Raw genomic sequence first — 17,442 nt, 5'->3', positions numbered from 1 at the left:
ATCAAGTGTTAACACACAGTGTTAACACACTATATTAATAAAATATCATCTATATATTTATAATATCTAGTATTAACACACTATAATAATAAAATATAATCTATATAATATCCAGTGTTAACACACTATGATGTTTATAAAATATCATCTATAAGATATTTATGCCTAATTTTAACACACAGTGTTAATGCACCATGATATGAATAAAATATCATCTATTTACACTGTCTAGTGTTAACACATATTAATAAAATATCTATATTATATTCAAAATGTATATTGTTAACACACTATATTAATAAAATATCACCTATTTATAATGTCTACTGTTAACATGCAGTATTAACACACTATGATATTAATAAAACATCATCTAGATGATATTTATAATGTCTAGTGTTAACACACTGACAGTAATAAAATATTATCTAGATATTTACAATGTCATGTTAACACACAGTGTTAACACACTATGATATTAATAAAATATCATCTAGATGATATTTATAATGTCTAGTGTTAACACACTATATTAATAAAATATATCTGATTTTATCATGTCTAGTGTTAACACACAGTATTAACACACTATATTAATAAAATATCATCCATATTATATTTGTAATGTCTAGTGTTAACACACTATATTAATAAAATATCTAGATATTTATAATGTCTAGTGTATCACACTATGATAGTAATAAAATATCTAGAAAATATAATGTCTAGTGTTAACTCACTACAATATTAATAAAATATAATCTATATTATATTTATAATGTCTAGTGTTAACACAGTGTTAATATACTATAATATTAATAAAATATCATCTACATATTTATAATGTCTAGTGTTAAATCACTATATTAATAAAATATTATCTACATAATATTTATGTCTAGTGTTAACAGTGTTGATAGAACATCATCTGAATATTTATAGTGCCTAGTTCAACACATGAAATTTATAAAATATCATCTCTATGATATTTATATCTCTACTGTTGTTAACACAAGATGATATTAATAGAATATTGTCTGTATATTTATAAAATCTCTAGTGTTAACACATGATGATATTAATAGAATATCATCTCTATAATATTTATAATATTTCCAGTGTTGTTAGCACACGATGATATTAATAGGATATTGTCTCTATGATATTTATAATATCTCTAGTGTTAACACACAATGGTATTAATAGAATATCATTTCTATGATATTTATAATATCCCTAATGTTAACACACTATGATATGAAGAATATCATCTATGATATCTGTATATATATATGTGTGTGTGTGTGTATATATATATATATATAATATAAATGGTTAATACCATACAAACCATTTTCCACATAACAAATGCTCTTGGAGACCACACCACTTCGAGTTATAAACATCTCTCTCTTCCTTTTTAGTGCTGCGTAGTACTCCATTGTACAGATATACCGTTATTTATTTGACCATTCTCTATGGCTGGGCATTTGAGTTGTTCCCTGACTTCTGCTACTACCAGCATTGCTGCAATAAATATCTTTCCACGTGCGATTTCTTTAAGTCAAGTTTATCGAGGTACGATGTTCACACAGTGAAATTCTCCTTCTTCAGCACACAGCTCCTGAGCCCTGAATAAGTCATGCAGGCATGCCCCCACTCACAACCAAGATTAGAGCATTTCCATCACCCAAGGAAGTCTCCTTGTCCCTTCCCCCTGCCACTAATAGGGCCCTTGGTCCCCACAAATGTCACCTAAAAGGAATAATACAAGATGCAGTCTTTTGAGTCTAGCACTCTCATTTAGCATAATGTGAAAAGCAATAAATATCCTTCCATATACGCTTCTGCGCATATGTGAGAGAACTTCAGAAGAAGCTGCAGGATTGAAGAGCATGTGTATTTTTTACTGGTTATAGATCATCTTTTTTTTTTTTTTTCAAACAGAGTCTCTCACTCTGTCGCCCAGGCTGGAGTGCAGTGGTGTGATCTCGGCTCACTGCAACCTCCACCTCCCGGGTTGAAGTGATTCTCCTACCTCAGCCTCCCAAGTAACTGGGACTACAGGTGCATGCCAGCACACCCAGCTAATTTTTGTATTTTTTTGTAGAGACGGGGAATCACCATGTTGGTCAGGCTGGTCTTGAACTCCTAGCCTCAAGTGATCCACCACCCTCAGCCTCCCAAAGTGCTGGCATTACAGGCGTGAGCCACCGCGCCCGGCCCCATTATATATCATCTTGATGATTTCTCGCTCCTGCGGACCTCCTGTTATACACTTCATCACTATGTACTTTGTAAGCGCATATATCCTGTTCTAACGATCTCTGTGGGGAGCGTACAGGGTTCTCCTTGGGCCCTGGCTCAGATGCCAACAGATCCCACTCAGGTGTGGTGGCTCCTGCTTGTTTGAGTTGGTTGGGATCACGGTGCTCTGGGTGTGGGGGAGCTCAGGCATGAACACCAAAGCCAGAAAGGGGCTTCCCAAGATTCCCCCAAACTGATGCCAGTGACAGGGCTGCTGTGGAGGGGAAGGCAGAACCTTAGAAAAAGACAGCAAGAGGCCAAAAAATGTCCCTTGCTAATTTCCAGGGTGGACTGCTCTCTGCAGGCTGGAAGTGTCTGGGACCTTGCTCATCTGGGCTCCAGGTCAGCTGCTTGAGTGATTTGGGGAGTCGAGTGAGGATAGACCCCATGAAAGTCTGCCATCCACTTGGGGCTCTTGCTTGATCTTCCTAAGCAAGGTGGGGCTCCTTGAAGGAAAGAATCTCAAATTTCTGATATTTGACTTTGCATATATAATATATATGGACAAAATATGATCTCTACTTCCGTGTGTGCATGTGTGTATAACCCATGCACATTTTTCCCTGCTGTAAAGACAGATAAGAACCTATGTCAAGAGTCCAACAGTAAAGCAGAGTGCAGCTTGCAAGGTGTAATATTTTTGTTTGGAAAGTGACATTTTTAGTTCCTCCATGAAATCTTTTACCGATTCCAAACAATGTCTTTAACATTGGCCAGGCATGATGGCTCATGCCTATAATCCCAGCACTTTGGGAGGAGAGGAGGATCGCTTGACCCCAGGAGTTCCAGACCAGCTTGGGCAATGTGGCGAGACCCCATTTCTTAAAAAAAAAAAAAAAAATTAATTAGCCGGGCATGGTGGTGTGCGCCTGTAGTCCCAGATATTCGGGGAGTCTGAGGTGAGAGGATCACTTGAGCCCAGGAGGCTGAGGCCGTGATAAGCCATGATCTCACCACTGCACTCTAGTCTGGATGATAGAGCAAGACTCTGTCTCAAAAAAAAAAAAAAAAACACGAAAGTTGAATTATATTCTCCTTTTATTTAATTGCTACAAAACCATAAAACTAACCAAAAACATAACTATCACTGAAAATGTTGTACAGTGAAAGAAAGCATTTTAAAAAATGATGTACTCCAATGCAAATACCCTAGCTACACCACGGCTTAGAGGCCTCTCGCCCATCACCAAAAGATTGTTATCAATCTCTCTTAAACCATATTCATGGGAAAGACATTCTCTTTCTGAAATGCCAGATGGCCAGCAGAATCCTACCCTGTGTGGGCAGTGGAGGAGGAGGGTCGGTGAGGTGGGAGAGGCAGGGACCTCACTGTCCCCAGGGGCAGGATTCCCGATCCTGCGCCCCAGCCTGGGCCTCCTGCACTTTGGATGCTCCAGGTCAAGGTTGCCGGGTCATTTTCCTGCCATCTCTGCCTCGAACCTGCCCATATTGTTTTGAGACAGCTGCTCGAGCTCCACGGGCTGGAAAGGAACCACGCCGCATCTGTGAACCTGATGTGAATCCCATCTGCCTGCTGAAGGAACACACTGGAGACCGTCTTAGGTGACAGCTGGCACAGCGCTGTCTGACAGAAGTTTCTGCAGCAATGGAAATGTACTGTTCCGTGCTAACCACATGTGGCTACTGAGCACTTGAAATGGGGTGAGTCAACTCTTAATTGAAATGTAAATCGCCACATGCGGCCAGTGGCTATCATACTGGACAGCACGGGGCTGGAAAATCTATGTGTGCTAATGTGGGGTAATCGTGCAGATGGATGCATGAGGTGCATGGAGAGGCAAGGGTCCAATCTGCTGTCATTTGGCTGAAAACAGGGGTGGAGGGTGGTCTTTGCAGAGGCACACATCGCACCGGAAGGACTGAGGACAGGAGAGGAGTTGGCAGAGGGCAAGAAGGAGAGTTTCCAGGTGTGCTCTTTTGTACGTTTTGTATTTTGAACCATGGTAATGTATTACTAATTCCAAATATTAGCCCATTGAAAGGTATTGCTAAATGGCTGCAGGGGAGGAGCAGAATATAGCTGGGCATTATTACAGCATATGGGTATATTATATGCTACATGGGTATATTATAGCATATAGTATATGTCTCGGGTCAGGGGATGTGGCCACAGTGTGCATGCAGATAGCTGTGATAAAATGGGAGTGTGACTGTGAGTGTGGGTGTGTTGAGTGTATAAGAACGGGAGTGAGAATGACTGTGTGCGTGTGTGAGTAGATATGAGTGTGTGTATATGCAAATGCAAATTGTGTGTGCGTAGGTTAGAGGATGGGTGTGTGAGAGGAGAGTGTGTGTGTGAATGTGAGTGTGGATGCGTGAGTCTGTAAAAGAATCAGTGGGAGAATGCGCAGTGAGTGTGAGAAATAGCAAATGTGAGCGTGTGAATGTGTGTGTGTGGCTGAGTATGGGTGTGAGTGGGGATAGGTGTGTGTGACAGTGTAAGAGTACGTGTGTGCATGTATACAGGTGAACGTGAGAGTGTTTGAATGAGTTGTGTGTGTGTGAGAGTGAGCCTGGAGAGGTGTGAGGCTGTGTGTCAGAGGGGGTGCGTGTGTGTGCACTGTGTGGAAGATCAGGCATGGGAGTCATCGAGGAAGGGAAAGACAGATGAGACACAAACTCCGACCTTGGAGAGCTCAACCCGGCGTGGGAGGGGGAAACGAAACCCCTCAGCAAGAACCACACAATAGGATGGTGGAAATTTAATTTGCTGACGTTTGACTCAGGGGACTGGCTGTGCTTAGAGAAATGTTTCCTAAGGGCTCAGCATAGAAGGTGGTAGCGGCAGCAATGGCATCTGTTGGGTTTTGAGCCCCTGTCATGGCAGAGTCTCTTGAGTTGAGAACTTCATGGTGTCATCCCCCGGCCATATCCCCACCTGGCCCCAACTCAGGGCCTGCCTGCAGTGGGCACTCAGCACCCTCCAACCAGCCCAGGAGCAGCTACACAGCCTCCCTCGTCCCTGTTCACCTAGCCCCAGATCCCCGCAAGTGCTGGAGGCAACATGAGACTCCATGGAGGAGGAGGAGGGGAAGAAAGGGAGAATCCCTCAGATCAAATGGGTCGTCAGTGCCACTCAAGACAACAGGTGTTCCACTGGTGCACCCTATGGCAGGCAGGAATCTTGTCTAACTTTTGCCTTCCTCGAAGCCAAAATTTGTGACTGGACGTGGCTCTAAACACCGGGAAAATGCGGACACACACACACACATACACACACACACACACAAATACACAAACAGACAGAGAAAACCCAGAAAGAACCTGCTCTGCTTACAATTCAGCATCCATCTCAATCTGTATCATCTTTTTTTTTTTTTTTTTTTTTTTTTTGAGACAGAGTCTCGCTCTGTCACCCAGGCTGGAGTGCAGTGGCGCAATCTCGGCTCACTGCAACCTGTGCCTCCCAGGTTTAAGTGATTCTCATGCCTCAGCCTCCCCAGTAGCTGGGACTACAGGCGCCTGCCACCACGCCCAGCTATCAATTTGTACCCTTCGAAACCTAAAATGTAATTTATAGCAAAGCATTTTGTTTTTCACTTTCAATTTCAGAAGAAATCTTTTTGGTGTTTAGAGCACTGGCCCTGGTTGGCATCCAGTGATCCAATAATCTTTCAGGAAATCTACCTGCAGACACACGCACGTGTGCTAAAAACACACGCAGAACCGCGTTCATTGCTGCATTGACTGCAAGCAGTGAAAAAGTAGAACTGACCAAATATCCCCAAGTAAGAGACAGCTAAACAAAATATAGAACACCCATTCTACAGAAAGCTCAGCAACACAGAAAGAGTAAGGCAGACCAGTATTGGCTGATAAGGAAAGCTTTCGTATTAAGTGGCCAGGCACAGTGACTCACGCCTGTAATCCAGCACTTTGGGAGGTCGAGGCGGGTGGATCACTTGAGGCCAGGAGTTCGAGACCAGCCTGGCCAACATGTCAACACCCCGTCTCTACCAAAAATACAAAAGTTAGACAGTTGTGGTGGCACGCACCCATTATTCCAGCTACTCGGGAGGCTGAGGCAGGAGAATTGCTTGAACCCGGCAGGCAGAGGTTACATTACGCTCAGGTCGCACCATTGCACTCCAGCCTGAGCAACAGAGAGAGACTCTATCTCAAAACAAAAAAACAAACAAACAAAAACAATAACAACAAAAAAAACAGTAAGTCAGACCAGTATTGGCTGATAAGGAAAGCTTTTGTATTAGGTGGCTGGGCACAGTGGCTCACATATTTTGGGAGGCTGAGGTGGGAGGATCACTTAAGGCCAAAAGTTTGAGACAACATAGTGAGACTCCACCTCTACAAAAAATAAAAAATGTAGCCAGGCGTGGTGGTGCACGCCTATAGTCCCAACTACTTGGGAGGCTGAGGTAGGAGGATCACTTGAGCCCAGGAAGTGGAGGCTGCAAAGGAAGTGAAGGCTACAATGAGCCATGATCATACCACTGCACTCCAGCCCAGGTGACAAACCAAGACCTTGTCTCAAAAAAAAAAAAAAAAAGCCAACCAAACAAAAAAAGATACATAAAGTGAAGAAACCAAGAAACCAAGTGTGATACCACCTAAGCAGATATATATGGAATTGTACACCCAAACACTTCTGGGAGGGTACACAACAAACAGCGCCAGAGTGAGAAACCTTTGGGGGTCAGGCAGGTGTGGAGTAGGGGAATGGGGCACAGAAGAAGACTTCTACTTTTCAATCAAGCCCTTCCATACCATTATTTATATATACATTTATTCCTCAAAAACGTAAAAGCAAACATATATATAACATATATATGTGTTTAAATATAAATATACATATATATGTGTATCCATAAAAATCTAATAGATTTCACCTTCTAGACAAGATTGAGTAAACACAGATTGATCTTACCCTCTTACCTGAAATGACTCCAAAAACACTCAAAATCCATAAAGCAATGGTGTTCCAGACACTGGCTATCAGGTCTTGAAGGACAGCGATCCCCATGCTGTGGGAAAGAGATGAAGTGTGTCCTATAATTGCCCAGCTGACTGCCTGGAGAAAGTTTCCAGGCATTGGCACACGAACAGTCCGGCAAAGGGAGTCCATTGACCTTCAAGAGATGGAGCTGGGAAGGAGGGGTGCCGATGTGGCTAGAGTGTGAAGGATGGAGCACAGGCAGCAGAAGGCCATGCAAAGCGTGCCCTGAGACGTGCAGAGGGCTGCCTTAAGTCTTCAGCTGAGCGTGTGCATGCAAGCAAACAACCCCAGGCCAGGGAAAGAACCACCCAAAAGGATTAAAGGGAACAATTTCCAGAGCTCATGCAAGGCTGGGTAGTTCCTGATCCCAACAGATGCAATAGAAAATTTCATAATTCATGTAGCATCAAGTCAGATCCCAGAAGGGTTTTACCTCAGTATTAGGGCAAAAGGAGCTCTGGACTTACACCACTCTGGTCCCATCTAACAAAACTTTTTTTTTTTTTTTTTTCCTTTGAGACAGGGTCTCACTCTGTTGCCCAGGCTGGAGTGCAGTGTCATGATCTCAGCTCACTGAAACCTCCGCTTCCTGGTTCAAGCAATTCTCCCACCTCAACCTCCCAAGTAGCTGGGATTAGAGGCGTGTGCCACCATGCCTGGCTAATTTTTGTATTATTAGTAGAGACCAGGTTTTCACCATGTTGTCCAGGCTGGTCTCACACTCCTGGCCTCAAGCGATCCACCCACTTCAGCCTACCAAAGTGTTGGGATTACAGGCATGAGCCACCGCGCCCAGCCCCATCTAGCAAAGCTTAAAAGGAAGTCTCAAAATGATAAAAATATTTCCAAGTAAATTAGCTGTGTCCTAGAAAAAAAACATCAAGAATATTTGTAAAAGCACAAATAGCACTCTGGCACGCAATTAAAAAAAAAAAAGAAGAAGAAGAAAAGAAGGAGGCAGTATCCATGCAGAGACAGGAAAATATGATCCAAAATGAAGGGGAGCAATCAATCAATTGAAACCAAACCAGAAATAACACAGATAATGGAATTAGTGGATTAGGATATTTTAAGTTATTGTAACTGTATTCTATGTGTTCAAGAAACTAGAAAAAAGATTCAGCACATTTAGTCGAGACATGAATGATACTTAAAAACAAACAACAACAACAACAAAAACCTAAGCTGAACTTCTAGAGATGAAAACTATAATGTCTGAGATGCAAAATATTGATCCATCTTGATGCAAGATGGGATTAAGAACATGTCTTAGCTCAGGCTGCCATAACAAAATAATACTCTGGGTGGCTTACACACTTACTTTCTCACAGTTCTGGAGGCTGGAAGTCCAAGACCAGGCACCAGCATGGTTGGGTTCTGGTGAGGACTATCTTCCTGGCTTGCAGACTGGCTTCCGGCTCTGCCTACACATGGCCTTTCCTTGGTGTGTACATATGGAGAGAGACACGGCACAAGCTCTCTGGTGTCTGTTATTATAAAGACACAAAGTTTATTATGAAGACCCCATCCTCATGACCTCATCTAGCTCTACTTACCTCCCAAAGTCCCCATTCCCAAATATCACCACATTGGTATTTTGTTAGGGCTTCAACACATGAATTTGAGGGGGACACAAACATTCCATTCATAACAAAGCAAATTAGGCCCTGTAGAAGAAAACATTAGTGAAGTCGAAGACATGGCATCAGAAAGTATCAAAAATAAAACAAAGAGAAAAAAAAAAAAAAGACAGGAAAAAAACTACTACTGCTGAGAGAAATTTTAAAATAGACAAAATAGAAATTTAAATAGAAAGATCTGTCATATGTGTGGACCAGAAGGCTTCATATGGTTATGATGTCAATTCTTCCTAAATTGATGGACAGACTTAAACCCATTCAAAATTCTAGTAGGCTTTTTTGGTACAAATTAATAAACTAATTCTAATATTTGTATGACAATTCAAAGACCTAGAACAGCCGAAAACAACTTTGGAAAGAAAAAGCTGGAGGACTTAGGCTCTCTGACTTCAAGCTTTATATATTTTTATTCTATTTTTATTATTATTATTTTTGAGACAGGGTCTTACTCTGTTGCCCAGGCTGTAGTGCAGTGTAATGATCATGGTCAAGCCTTATTATAAAACTACAGTATGGTGCTGGCATAAAGACAGACAAATAGATCAATGGACAGAATAAAGAGTCCAGGCCAAGCGCAGGGGCTCACACCTGTAATCCCAGAACTTTAAGAGGCTGAAGCAGGCTGACTGCTTGAGCCTAAAAGTTCAAGACCAGCCTGGGCAACATAGTGAGAGCTTGGCTCAATATATATCTATATTGAGAGAGAGGGAGTCCAGAAATGGTCCATTTATTTTCCAATGAAGGCACAAAGTTAATTTTGTGGAGAAAGGCTAGCCTTTTCAACCAATGGTGTTGAAACAATTGGATATCCAAACAGTAAAAAATGAACTTCAACCCATATTTCACACCACATACCAAAATTACCTACAAAAATGTACTCCAAATGGATCAGAGACCTCAATGTAAAGTCTAAAACTATAATATGTCTAGAAGGAAAAACAGGAGAAAATCTTTCTGACATTGCATTCGGTTAACTCTTTCTTAGATATAGTATCAAAAATAGAATACATAAAAGAAAAAAATGAACTATAAAACCTCATCAAAATTAAGAATGACTCTTCAAAATAAACTTTTAAGAGAATAAAACGACAAGCTACAGTCTAGGAAAAAACATTTGCCAAACACATAATTGATAAAGGACTTCCGGCTGGGTGCGGTGGCTCACGTCTGTAATCCCAGCACTTTGGGAGGCTGAGGCAGTTGGATCACCTGAGGTCAGGAGTTCGAGACCAGCCTGGACAACATAGTGAAACCCCATCTCTACTAAAAATACAAAAATTAGCCAGGCATGGTGGCATGCGCCTGTGGTCCCAGCTGTTTGGGAGGCTGAGGTAGTCAAGTTGCTTGAACCGGGGAGGCAGAGGTTGCAGTGAGCCGAGATCGTGCCCTTGCACTCCAGCCTGGGCAACAGAGTGAGACTCTCTCGGAAAAAAAAATTAAAAACATTTTTAAAAGACTTCCATCCAGAATATATGCATAATATTATCAAAACTCAATAATAAAACAAACCACCAAATTTTATAAAGTGGGCTGGAAGGTTTGAATGAACACTTTCAACAAAAAATATGTAATGTCAAGTGAACTCATGAAAAGATGTTCAGGCCGGGTGCAGGGGCTCACGCCTGTAACCCAGCACTTTGGAAGCTGAGGTAGGCATTTCACTTGAGGTCAGGAGTTTGAGATCAGCCTTGTCAACACAGTGAAACCCCGTCTCTACTAAAATACAAAAATTAGTCGGGTGTGGTGACACACGCCTGTAATCCCAGGGAGGCTGACACAGGAGAATCGCTTGAACCTGGGAGGCAGAGTTTGCAGTGAGCTGAGATCGCGCCACTGCTCCAGCCTGGGACACAGTGAGACTCTGTCTCATTAAAAAGAAATAAACAAACTGATAATTACTAACACCTATATAGTGTTTAAATGTGCCAGACACTCTAAAAAACTCTTTTACTCATTAACTTGTTTAATCTTCCCAGTAATAAATCTTTGAATATTATCATTGACATTTTTCAGAGAAGGAAACAGGGAGCATGAACACGAACACCTGGCATTCAAGGATCCATGTCCTTTCCAGTTTCTCTCTATATAATGCATCTGAGCCTTGTTTCTCGACTCAATTATGTGTTGAGCACCTGGTGTGTATACAGCCCCTTGTTATATTTGCCGGATCCCAGGGAAGAAGTAGAAAATTGTCTATACCTAAACCTAAATTTGTTTCCATTGCCTGAGTACCTCGATCATAGATGGGGGGAGAGTTCCACCTGCTGGTGTAACTAAGGAACCGCAGGCACTTCCTATGTTTTCTAAGGGCGCTCGCTGACCTCGTTTGAATATTTAAAGTGGCCCTGTCTGGCTGAAATCAACAACTAACTTTTTAGCCGCTTTAACCAGGTTTCAGTCTTGTTTCACTCACTAATCTTTTTTTTTCTTTTTTTTTTGGTGAGACAGATTCTCGCTGTGTCGCCCTGGCTGGAGGGCAGTAGTGAGATCGCCTCCCAGGCTCAAGCAATTCTCCCACCTTGCAGCCTTCCAAGTAGATGGGACTCCAGGTGCCCACCACCACACCCGACTAATTTTTTATATGTTTACTACAGATGGGATTTCACCATGTTGGCCAGGCGGGTCTCAAACTTATGATCTCAGGTGATCCACCCACCTCGGGCTCCTAAAGTGCTGGGATTACAGGCATGAGGCACCACACCTGGCCAGTTTCCCCCATTTTTATCATCTTGCATTAGTGTGATACATTTGTCACAGTTGCTGAACCAATATTGACACGTTATTATTAAATAAAGGCCATGGTTTATATTAGGGCTCACTCTTGGTGTGAGAGGTTCTGTGGGATTTGACGAATGTATAATGGCATGCATCCACCATTACAGTGTCACACTGTAGCTTCCCTGCCCTAAAAGTGCCCCCAGACTCCCGTTGACCCCTTTTCCCCTCCCACCCACCAAACTCCTAGCAACCCTGATCTTCCGACTTTATAGTTTTACTAATTTATTTTTAAAATTATTTTGAAGCCTAACTATTTAAACCCTTGGCACTAACTTAGCTTTGTAAATTCAACTTTCGTTTTGTTTTAGTCATTATTCACCATCTTCAGTCAGAGGGACTGAAATAAAAAAATTTAAATTTAAAATCTAGTCTTTCAAAATCACAGAACTAAGTTAAGTGTAAAGGAAAATCACACAAAATTTCAAATGCTAATTTTTGTTAAGTTTATGGCATTCATACTTTGGAAGTTGTTAGAATGGAAAACCGTGCTCAGACTTCTGGAACGCACTGTGTTCAGTTCCACGGGCCAGGAATGGCCTCCGTGGGGAGATGCTGCTGAGACTTGGCCTGTCACAGAGGACTGGGCCAAAGCCAGGTAGGCGAGGGATAGGCAATGGCCATTCCTGGCAGAAAGGCCTGTGTGAGTGACGGCAATGAACTAGGGTGCCTGGGCAAAGGCCAGCTGTTTAGTGAGTAGACTCGGTATTCTCCGTGACACTCAGGCTGGAAGGGTCAAAATGAGTCAAGGAGGCCACTGAACACCATGTGAAAACTGGGCCTTATCCTGTGGGCCACAGGGAGCCATTGATGGTTTATGAGCAGCAGAGTGACTTGGTCTGATTTGCATCGGGAAAGAATGTTAAGACTGAGAAACAATTCAGGGAACTGTGGGAGACATCACTGTGATCCCGGATATCTGGTTTTCCTTCACTTCCAGTCATATAAAACTGTACTTCCTATACTTTTTTAGGCACGACCATGTGGCTTTTTCTTTCTTTCTTTCTTTTGAAACAGAGTTTTGCTCTTTTTGCCCAGGCTGGAGTGCAGTGGCGGATCTTGGCTCATTGCAACCTCCGCCTCCCAGGTTCAAGCAATTCTCTTGCCTCAGCCTCCCAAGTAGCTGGGATTATAGGCATGCACCTCTGTGCCCAGCTAATTTTTGCTATTTTTAATAGAGATGGAGTTTCACCCTGTTGGTCATGCTGGTCTTGAACTCCTGACCTCAGGTGATCCACTCGCCTCAGCCTCCCAAAGTGCTGGGATTACAGGCATGAGCCACCACACCTGGCCTTTTTTTTTTTTTTTTTTTTTTGAGATGAGGTGTCACTCTGCTGCCCAGGCTGGAGGGCAGTAGTGTGATAACAGCTCAATGCTCATTGCAGCCTCCAACTCCAGCAATCCTCCTGCCTCAGCCTCCCAAGTAGCTGGGACTACAGGCACGCACCACCTTGCCCAGTTAATTTTTTAATTTTTTGTAGAGACAGGGTCTCACTATGTTGTTCTCCAACTCCTGGCCTCAAGCGATACTCCTGCCTTGGCCTCCTAAAATGCTGGGTTTACAGGTGTGAACCACCGCAGCTGACCTGTGTGACTAATCGTAGCCAATGAAAAATGGGCAGACAGGTGTCATTTCTAGTGGAAGCATTTCAGAACCAGGATACAATTCCCCTGGCTTGTGTCCTCTGTGTTCAAAAGGGGCCACAGAAGACGGTGGAGCTTCAGTCTGTGTTCATGAGGAACCACAGGGAGCAGGGGCCTCTGTCCATGAAACTACATATGGAGCAAGTGCCAAAATAAACTTGGTTGCCTTGAGCCACTTCGGTTTGGGGATGTCTGTTTTAGTATATAGACTAGCCTATCCTGGCTGAAACAGACATTGCTGCAGGCCCAGGAGGAGGAGGGGGCCTGAGCTGAGGCAGGAGGGATGCTGGAAGGCATGGAGCGTCAGTTGTCTATAGCCACCCCAAACTCAGCAGTGTCAAACCATCAGCATTTAGCTAGTTCACCAACCTGTGCATTGGCCGGATGGTTCTTCAGGACTCATGCATCTACAGCCAGCTGTGGGTCTGGATGGGTGGATCTGTGGGTCCGGATGGGTGGATCGGCGGGTCTGGACAGGTGGAACTGCGGGTCCAGAGGGGTGGATCAGCGGGTCCGGAGGGGTGGATCAGCGGGTCCGGAGGGGTGGATCTGCGGGTCCGGAGGGGTGGATCAGCGGGTCCGGAGGGGTGGATCTGCGGGTCCGGAGGGGTGGATCTGCGGGTCCGGAGGGGTGGATCGGCGGGTCCGGAGGGGTGGATCGGCGGGTCCGGAGGGGTGGATCTGCAGGTCCGGAGGGGTGGATTGGCGGGTCCAGAGGGGTGGATCTGTGGGTCCGGATGGGTGGCTCTGCACCTCTTGGCTGAACTCTTCTCATGTGTCTCAGGCCGCTGGTTTAGGACGGCTTTGACTGAGAGCACTGGGGTGGCTCAGCTCATTTCCATGTGTTTCACCTCCCATGGGCCAGCCCAGATCTCCTAGCCATTGCAGGGGAGCCGGAGAGGGATTAAAACAGGCAAAAGCCCCATTACCAGCTTTTGCTTGAATCACATTTGCTAAAATAAGTCACATGCCTGAGCACAGAGTCCAGGGGTAGGAGAGAACCCCCTTCCCGCACGTGGGAGGGCACTGCAAATTCGCCAGTCAAGGGCACAGATCCAGACGGGGAGAGAACTGGGGTCATGTGTGCTACCAGCCTACCACCTGCGGGTGCAGCTGCTGGCCTGATGTCTGATTGGATGCAGGGGGTGCTGTGGGCGTCTCTACGGACAACAATGACCCCCGTCCCTGTATGGTTATGCCACCCCACTCATCAAGAGGAGGAGTCGTATCTGTGATGCTTTGACCAAGAGAACGTGGTGAAAGTGACAGCCACTTCCCAGCTTTGTCATTCCCAGCTGCCATTTAAAGGTACTCAGGCTAGACCACTGAAAAATGAGAGTGGGAGGCCACGAGGCGGGAATCAAGGCCAGTGTGAAAGTGAGGCCATTTGGGACCTTCCGGCTGAATGAAGCCCCATTAAGGGAGCCCAGGGAACCCAGAAGAGTCACAGGAAGCAAGAAACCATGGTGGCTTTAAACCACTACATATTGGGGCAACTTGTCACACAGCACGTGATAACTGATGGTGATGGCGAAAACTAAGCAAGGTTGATGCTCAGATTTACAGCTTGAGTTCTCAGCCCAGGGGTCACGCCCTTTCCAGGGATAAGAAACCCAGAGGCAGGAACTGGCTTGAGAAGAAGTTGTAGACATTTATTTGTTACGCTTGTGGGACGTCCATGCAACAAAATCCAGTAGGCACAAGGTAGGATACACAGATCTGAACTTACGGAGAAAGAGGTGCTGGAGCTGGAGACAGATGATGGATGGCGTCAGGGCTGTCAGCTGCTTGCCCAGGAGGAAGTGGGAAGTGGGACTGGAAGTGGCCCAAGAACACAGTCTTGGGGAGCACTCGCCTTAAGAAGTGGTCCTGGCCAGGCACGGTGGCTCACGCCTGTAATCCCGGCACTCTGAGAGGCCGAGGTAGGTGGATCACCTGAGGTCAGGAGGTTGAGACCAGTCTGGCCAACACAGTGAAACCTCGTATCTACTAAAAATACAAAAATTAGCCAAGCGTGGTGGTGCAGGCACCTGTAATCCCAGCTACTTGGGAGGCTGAGACAGGAGAATCATTTGAACCCAGGAGGTGGAGGTTGCAGTGAGCCGAGATGGCAGCACTGCACTCCAGCCTGGGTCACAGAGTGAAACGGGAAGGGGAGGGGAGGGGAGGGGAGGGGAAGAGAGGGGAGGGGAGGGGAGGGGATGGAAGGGGAGGGGAAGGGAGGGGAGGGGAGGGGAGGGGAGGGGAGGGGAGGGGAGGGGAGGGGAGGGGAGGGGGGGAAGGGGTGATCCTCAGGTGTTAGTGGAGGTGATCACCATCCACTGAGAGCATCAAGATGCAGATCAGATTCCCGCCCAGCTCTCGAGTTTCTGACTCAGGAGGCCAGGTATGGGGCCTGGGAATCTGCTTTGCAATCTAGTCTCTGTCCTTCTGCTCCAACTACTAAGGATGGAAAATTCCACCCCAGGTGAGATGGGGGTTTGGCGGGGGGAACAGTAGGACAGACCTGGAGCAAGGTTGAGAGAAGGTTTATTTTATTTTTGGGGGGTTTTCTTTGGTGTGGAATGCTTGATCACTTTTATAGCCTTGTTGGGGGGAGGAGTGAGAAGCAAGGGAAAGGTTAAAAAAAAAAACAGTAGGCATTTCTTCTCTGCCACTGTGCAAAGACTCACTGAGTGTGGAGTGAGAGGACCTGTGTGATTAGAGACAAAAGAGAGATCTACAGTGGTGTCACTGCTGGAGACAGCTACAAGGAGCCTGCCAGGAAATGTCTTAAGGGACATCAGGAAGGAAGAACAAAATGGGCCTGTTTCTGCTGGGCGCAGTGGCTCACACCTGTAATCCCAGCACTTAGGGAGGCCGAGGTGGGTGGATCGCCTGAGGTCAGGAGTTCGAGACCAGCCTAACCAACACGGCTACTAAAAATACAAAAATTAGCCAGGCGTGGTGGTGCACACCTGTAATCCCAGCTACTTGGGAAGTTGCAGCAGGCGAATCGCTTGAACCCAGGAGGCGGAGGTTTCAGTGAGCCAAGATCACACCATTGCACTCCAGCTTGGGCAACGCAGCAAGACTCTGTCTCAAAAAAAAAAAAAAAAAAATCCCAGCACTTTGGGAGGCCGAGGTGAGCGGATCACAAGGTCAGGAGATCAAGACCATCCTGGCTAACATGGTGAAACCCCATCTCTACTAAAAATACAAAAAATTAGCCGGGTGTAGTGATGGGCACCTGGGGTCTCAGTTATTCGGGAGGCTGAGGCAGGAGAATGGCATGAACCCAGGAGGTGGAGCTTGCAGTGAGCCGAGATTGCGCCACTGCACTCCAGCCTGGGTGACTCTGTCTCAAAACAAAACAAAAACAAAAACAAACAAACAAAAAAGGACCTGTCTCAAACCTCTGAAGTACGGCAGGGGAAAAAGATTCTGTGGTCAGAAGAGTTCCAATGGAGTCTGCTAGCTGAGCACTTGAGCAAGTCACTTCACCTCCCTGAGCCTCAGTTTCCTCAGTAAAAGGAGAATAACTTGCAGCTGGGTGTGGTGGCTCACGCCTGTAATGCCAACACTTTGGGATGCCAAGGTGTGCAAATCACCTAAGGTCAGGACTTTGAGAACAGCCAGGCCAAAATGGTGAAACCCCATCTCTACCAAAAATACAAAAACTTCGCCAGGTGTGGTGGTGGGTGCCTGTAATCCCAGCTACTCGGGAGGCTGATGCAGGAGAATCGCTTGAACCTGGGAGGCGGAGGTTGCAGTGAGCCAAGATCACACCACTGTGCTACAGCCTGAGTAACAGAGTGAGATTCCATCTCAAAAAAATACAAATACAGAGGAGAATAATTTGCATCCTGCCCTTCAATGTGCAGTATAGTGATTAAGAGCCAAGGCCCTGTATCAGACTTTCGTTAAAAACCCATTTCTGCTCTTTCTGCCTCTCAGACTGTGGGCAAGTAAATCTTTGCAGCCATCTTATCACCTGTAAAATGGAAACGACAACAGTCCCTACCTGATAGGTGACTTCCTCTCTGCTCTTCCAGGCCTTTGCTGATGCTTCATCACTCTGGTCCTCTTCTCCCAACCATACTGGGCTGCAGATGGCAGGGG

The 17,442-nt window shown here is 45.1% G+C and overlaps 1 protein-coding gene and 1 long non-coding RNA gene across 2 annotated transcripts in view; one reads left to right on the top strand and one right to left on the bottom strand.

The window, feature by feature from the left end:
• Positions 1–17,442, top strand: part of NUBP1 (NUBP iron-sulfur cluster assembly factor 1, cytosolic) — a 612,258-nt gene that overhangs the window by 568,081 nt on the left and 26,735 nt on the right. The gene's annotated exons all lie outside the window — the stretch shown is intronic.
• Positions 7,183–14,809, bottom strand: LOC126944815 (uncharacterized). The gene is made up of 3 exons (XR_007722200.1): positions 13,711–14,809; positions 8,604–8,769; positions 7,183–7,310 (listed from the first exon to the last, which is right to left on the bottom strand). It is a non-coding gene; the product is annotated as an uncharacterized LOC126944815 (long non-coding RNA).

This window comes from Macaca thibetana, chromosome 20, assembly GCF_024542745.1.
Source record: "Macaca thibetana thibetana isolate TM-01 chromosome 20, ASM2454274v1, whole genome shotgun sequence".
NCBI lineage: Eukaryota > Metazoa > Chordata > Mammalia > Primates > Cercopithecidae > Macaca > Macaca thibetana.
The sequence above is the reverse complement of the archived record's forward strand: the minus strand, read 5'-3'. Positions and strand labels throughout refer to the sequence as shown.